Consider the following 6,176-nt stretch of genomic DNA (forward strand, 5'->3'; position numbering starts at 1 on the left):
TCCGAAAGTCCAGGAAGACTATGTCCACTGCTACCCCTGCATCTAAGGATTTGGTGACCTGGTCGTAGAAGGCCACCAGCTTGGTTTGCCAGGACCTGCCTCTAATGAACCCGTGTTGGTTGCCCCTAAGTATAATCTCCCCTGCTGGCCCCTCGTGGACATGTGCCAGAATAATTCTCTCAAAAAGCTTACCCAGGATTAAGGTAAGACTAACTGGCCTATAGTTTCCCAGGTACTCCTTCCTCCCCTTTTTGAAGATGGGAACCACATCGGCCCTCTTCTGGTCCTCTGGCACCACACCAGAGCACCACGAGTGCTCGTAAAGCTGTGCCGGGGTCCCGCAGTGACCTCAGCTAATTCCCTAAGTACTCTGGGGTGGAGATCGTCCGGACCAGCTGATTTGAATACATCCAGTCCCTCCAGAAGTTCCCTAACTAGTTCCTCACTAACCCTTGGCCTAGGTGCGCCTCCCCTGGGGTCTAAGGGGGGCCCAGAGGGGGGGTAGCTGTTCTGGTCGCTGCTCAGGAAAATGGGGGCAAAGAAGTTGTTAAATAGGTTAGCTTTGTCATCTGGTGTGACAACCAAATTTCCTAGCATGTCTTGCAGGGGCCCCACATTACCCAGAACCTTCTTTTTGCCCCCTATGTATTTAAAAAAGGACTTCCTGTTGTCCTTGATCTGGGAAGCTAGTCCCAGTTCCATTTCTGCCTTGGCCTTCCTGACTGCCCCCCTGCATCCCCGAGCAACCGCAGTATAGTCCCCTCCCTTCCATTGGGTGTGCGCTTCCCTTTTAGCTAGGAGGGGAGTTCTTTGCAAGCTTTCAGGCATAAGCACCCTTCTTCAGGCATTGCACATACATACATTTGATGCTCTTGGTCTGATGTGAGTCGCTCAAAATTCCATGGAGTCAAATAACGCCACTCTCAGGAATACATCCAATTCCCTCATAACAAAATCCATTTGAGAAATGGTGTTCTCCACATAGCTGCAATGATCAGTGATAGCAAATAGCCATGTTATTTAATCAAATTAAATTTCTATTGTGCCACCACAGATTTTCAGTTCAGGCAAAAATACTCAGATACAGAAGAAGCAAGCATTTCCCCTGTTGTTTAATGCTTTAACAATGTAAACATCCATGGTTAAAAATGTTAGGATACAATACATGGAATCAAAAGGGGTTGTGTGGTGCTTATGCTTATCTGAAGTGCAGTGATAGTATTTTGGTCAACTACAAAGAATCCATATTATGAATATGTAAACCAGCGGTGGGCAATTATTTCAGGAGGAAGGCCGCTTACCCAGTTTTAGCAGGTTGTTGAGGGCCATATGAGTAGTCCTGCCCCTTGACACGTGCCCCACCCCCTAGTTACCATCTTGGGACCAATGTCCCGATGTCTTGGAACCAATGTCCCAGGGCCAGGACCAGTGGGCCTGAAGCGGGGCACAGACTGGCAGGGGTCTGTGGAGCTGGACTGGGCTGCACCAGCAGAGAGAGTGGGGAGCTGGCCTGGCTCCATAGAGCCCCTGTCAGCTGGGACCCCACTCTCCTGCCACTCCGCTCTGGGTCCCGCTGGCACTGACCCCGGGGCACCCATGTGGGCCCCGTGCTCCTGCTGGCTCCCCACCCACTCACACCCAGTGCCCCCCAGCCCTACAGTACAGGTGGGGGGCAGCGCACAGCTCCGACCCCACGCTCGGTGGCAGGGAAGAAGCTGGTGCTGAGTGCAGGGAAAAGTGGCCCCTTGCCCGCCCCATAGCTGGTATTCCCTGCTACAGCCACTCACAGCTGGGTTACAAGGTGGTGCTGAGCGCAGTGGGGGGAAAGCAGCCCGTCGCCTGCCCCATGCCCTGTGCCCTGCGCTGCAGCCACTTACAGCCTGCCTGGGGCTTCTCCACGCAGGGAAGGAGCCCGGGGAAAAGCTGAGCATGGGGGGAAAAGCGACCCCTCCCCTGCCTCATGGCGGGTGCCCCGTGCTGCAGCAGCTCACAGCCTGCACAGGGCAGCTGCAGCACGAGGTGCCCACCATAGGGTGGGGAAGGGGCTGCTTCCTCCCCCCCGCACTCCTTCCCTGCCCGGGGTCCCCCCAGCCTTTCACTACCCCCCAGCTTACCTGCAGTTCCGGCACAGGGCAGCCACATGCTCCCAGGCCAGAAGCCCTAGCTAGGGCCTCCAGTGGGGGCGGGGGCCAGGTGGGACCCACTGTTATTGGAGCCCGCCAGGCTTTCCTAGGTTCTACTGCCCTTGGTTCCTGTCATTTTTTATAGGAACCAAGGGCAAAGAAATATTCATTTTCTACATTTTTTAGGGGCCCCACAGGCCACATCTGGCCCACAGGCTGTATTTTGCCCATCCCTAATATAGACTGATTCTGCTCCTGTTGAAGTGAAAGTTTTTTCACTGTTGTCATCTGTGAAACAAGATTGGTCCATATTTATATAAATTCCTGTGGCTACAGCCATATAGGGGTCTATTTTTTTTCCTCAAGAGAAATATATTAATTTTGCATCAAAATATGTAGGACAACACAAACTTTAATTTATTTTACATTTACTAAATATAATATAAGAGACTTAGGACATAATTATCACACCAGGAAGATCTTTGGGCTAAAAACTAGTTTTTTTCCTGATCTATATAAGCATTCAGAATTTTGCAACTTTTGCAAATTGCTTTCTTAATTAACACATCATCTCAGTATGCAGAGTTGTGTCTGCAAGTAGATTGTAGATCAAAACCTAAGATCAAAGATCAGATAATATTTATTTCATACATCTGGGGATTTAGTTAATCATCTCATATTCATTTAAAATACTTAATTCTCCATCCTCACAAAGACCATCTACATAGTGTTATATATGTGAAACATAATCATTTATTAAATGAAGATAATATTATTCAAATTAAATTGGTCACTTCTGTAAAAAAAAAACCAAAAAAACAAAAAAGTGCTCATAGCAATATATTTTGCAAATATGTGATACTAGCGAATTGTCCATCAAGAATGATGAGGGGGGAGGTGGGCAGGGATGGACCACCACCATCCACCACCCTATGCCATCACCACCTCCCAGGAGCAAGGGGTGAGAAGCTTGCATGCAGCAGCTGCTACCCACCACCTCACACTGCCGCTGCTCTGTGTCTGGCCATGTACCACCCACACCACTCTGCATCCAGCCCCGCACTCCCTTCCATTTCAAGTCCAGCCCCGTACCATGCCCCCTGGGGAGGCGGCAGCAGCACAGGGGGTGGGGGGTGACTCTCTATCCCCGACCACCCCGCCTGTCATTCTTGACAGGCATTCTTGATGCAGCACTGGCTGGAGCCACGCCCTGCCAGGAGCCATGCCCCCCAAGAGTTTTATGGATGGACAGACAGACAAACATACAGACAAACAGACTAAGCCCTTTATATACAGAGATTGTATTTTTGTAAGAGTCATACATCTGAGTAAAGAGATCTATGCGTCTTAAATTAATTCTTAGGATTTCATAAATTCATAGATTACGGGCTGGAAGGGACCTTGCAGATCACTGGGTCCAGCCCCCCACCACTCTAGGCAGGAAGACAACTGGGATCAAGTGACCCCAGCGAGGTGGCTGTCCAGTATCCTCTTGAAAACCTCCAGGGTAGGTGACTGCACCACCTCTGGAGGGAGTTTATTCTACAGTCTGGAACTAAGCCTCCTGGGGAATGGGGGAAATACCACCACAGCAACTTTTTTGCAACTTTTGCAAAATCAGCAGGCTAAGGCACTTAAGGGAATCTAACCCTACCCCACCCCTGGAATGATGTCCTCCTGGGAGTGTAGGGAAGACTAGGGCCTCTAATGGGACAGTTACATGCCTGTACACTTACATGCCGGGTGCTTGGGCAACTAACAGGAGGAACTGGTTCTCCTGATAAACAAGAATGACTACGATCTCATAGGGATAATGGAGACCTGATGGGACTCCATGTATGACTGGGCCACAGGTATAGATGGCTAGACCACGTACAGGAGATATCATGCAGATAAAAGGGGCGGGGGAGTAGCTCTCTATGTCAAGGAAAGCTACACATCCCTGCAACCTGACATTGGCACCCAGGGCGGACAACTGGAGACCCTCTGGGTTAAAATCTGTGGTGAACATGGCACAGGAGACACAATGGTAGGAGTCTACTACAAATCCCCTAATCAGGAACAAGAGCTTGACCAGGAATTCACCAAGGAACTGGATGAGGCTGCACGCTCCTGGTGCATGGTTGTCATGGGAGACTTCAACTACCTAGACATCTCATGGGAAGAGCACGCAGCCAAATCTGAACAGTCACCAAGCTTCCTCACATGTGTGGATGAGCTCTATCTGACTCGAGAAGTCTATGGACCAACAAGAAGCGAAGTGCTGCTCGATCTGGTACTGGCAAAGGGGGATGATCTAATCAGCGACCTAATGATTGAAGGGAAGCTGGGTGACAGTGACCACAAGCTGATCACTGCAAAGCTGGCAAGTCAGTCAGCAATGTAGAAGTCTTTGACTTCAGGAAAGCTGACTTTGACAAGCTCAGGAGGCTTGTTGGCAAGGCCCTAAGGGACCATGACTTGAAGGGGAATGAAGTTCAGAATGAGTAATTGCTCGTTAAGGGAGCAATCTTGAAAGCAGAAGCAATGTCAATCCCATCTTAGATGAAAGGTAGCAAGAGGGCACAGCAACTCCCTTGGCTATGCAGGGAACTTGTGGACCTCCTACGTCTAAAAAGAAAGACCTATAAAGGATGGAAGACTGGAATCACCTCAAAGGAGAAGTATTTTGCACTGGTCCGGACCTATAGGGAGCAAATCAGGAAAGCCAAGGCTGCAACCTAATTCCAACTGGCTACACATATAAAGGACAATAAAAAGTCCTTTTTTAGATATGTGGGGAGCCAGAAGAAAAGCAAGGATAACATTGGACCCCTGCTAAACCAAATGGGACAACTGACAACCAACACCCAGGAAAAAGCTAACCTGCTTAATGGGTATTTTGCAATGGTCTTTCACCAGCCCCAGGGGACCACCCTGCTTAACACAGTATGGGACAGCCAGGGTGAGGGAGAATTGTTACCCTACATCACTGTAGACTGGGGGCAGGCAATTATTTTGGGCAGAGGGCCGCTTACCCAGTTTTGGCAAGCTGTCGAGGGCCACATGGGTAGCCCCACCCCTTGACAGGTGCCCCTTCCCCTGGTTACCATCTTTGGACCAATGTCCCAGGGCCAGCATTGATGGGGCCCAGAGCAGGGTGCAGGCTGCCAGGGGTCTGTGGAGCCAGGCCGGGCTGCAGCAGCAGGGAGAGGGGGGAGCTGGCCCGGCTCCATAGAGCCCCTGCCGGCCAGGACCCTGTACCCCTGCTGCCCTGCTCTAGGCCCTGCTTGCTGGCACTGGCCCCAGGGCACTGGTGTGGGCCCTGTGCTCCTGCTGGCTCCCTAGCCACATTCCCAGTGCCCCCAGCCCTGTGGTACAGGCAGGGGGCAGCATGTAGCCCAGACCCCCTGCTCACCAGCAGGGAAGGAGCTGATGCTGAGCACAAGGAAAAGCAGCCCCTCCCCTGCCCCATGGATGGCGCTTCCTGCTTCAGCCACTCACAGCCTGCGTGGGGCTACCTGTGCCTGCTAGGCTGTGAGCAGCTTCAGCATAGGGCGCAGCCATGGGGAAGGTGAGGAGCCACTTTTCCCCATGCTCAGCACCAGCTTGTAACTTGCCCCCACAGCCAGCCTGAGCCCCGCGCCAGCTCAGGGTCACCTGTCAGGGCTGCACCATGGCGGGAGCAGCTGCTCAGCGCAGAGGAAAACAGCCGCCCCCCCTCCCAGTTCCACAATGACCTCTGTCAGCTCTTTCAGCCCTGTCAGATGGAGTCCATCTGGTCCCACTGACTTATAAATGTTTAGCTTTTCTAGTTGGTATTGCACCCACTCAGCATCCACAGTGGGGATGCTGACAGTCTCAGCATGCCCCCTATGAGCCTTATCTCGCTTGACTTTCCCCATGGTCCAGTGAAATACCAAAGCAAAGTGGGCATTCTGGAGTTCAGTTTTTTCCTCAATGTCAGTTACCAGCTGTCCTGAGGTGTTAAGCAGGGGTCCCACACTTGTATTTGATTTCCTTCTACTGCCTACATACCTAAAGAAGGACTTCTTATTGTCCCTGACTCCTATG

The 6,176-nt window shown here is 51.3% G+C and overlaps 1 long non-coding RNA gene across 1 annotated transcript in view; it reads right to left on the reverse strand.

Annotated features, from left to right (window-relative positions):
- LOC109322570 overlaps nt 1-981 on the reverse strand; it is a 7,176-nt gene extending 6,195 nt beyond the window's left edge. Inside the window, exon 1 of the long non-coding RNA XR_002104408.1 lies at nt 862-981. This is a non-coding gene — a long non-coding RNA (uncharacterized LOC109322570). The remainder of the gene's footprint in view (nt 1-861) is intronic.
- Nucleotides 982-6,176: the final 5,195 nt, after the last annotated feature.

This window comes from Crocodylus porosus, unplaced genomic scaffold (genome assembly GCF_001723895.1).
Source record: "Crocodylus porosus isolate Cpor-Errol unplaced genomic scaffold, CroPor_comp1, whole genome shotgun sequence".
Lineage (NCBI taxonomy): Eukaryota > Metazoa > Chordata > Crocodylia > Crocodylidae > Crocodylus > Crocodylus porosus.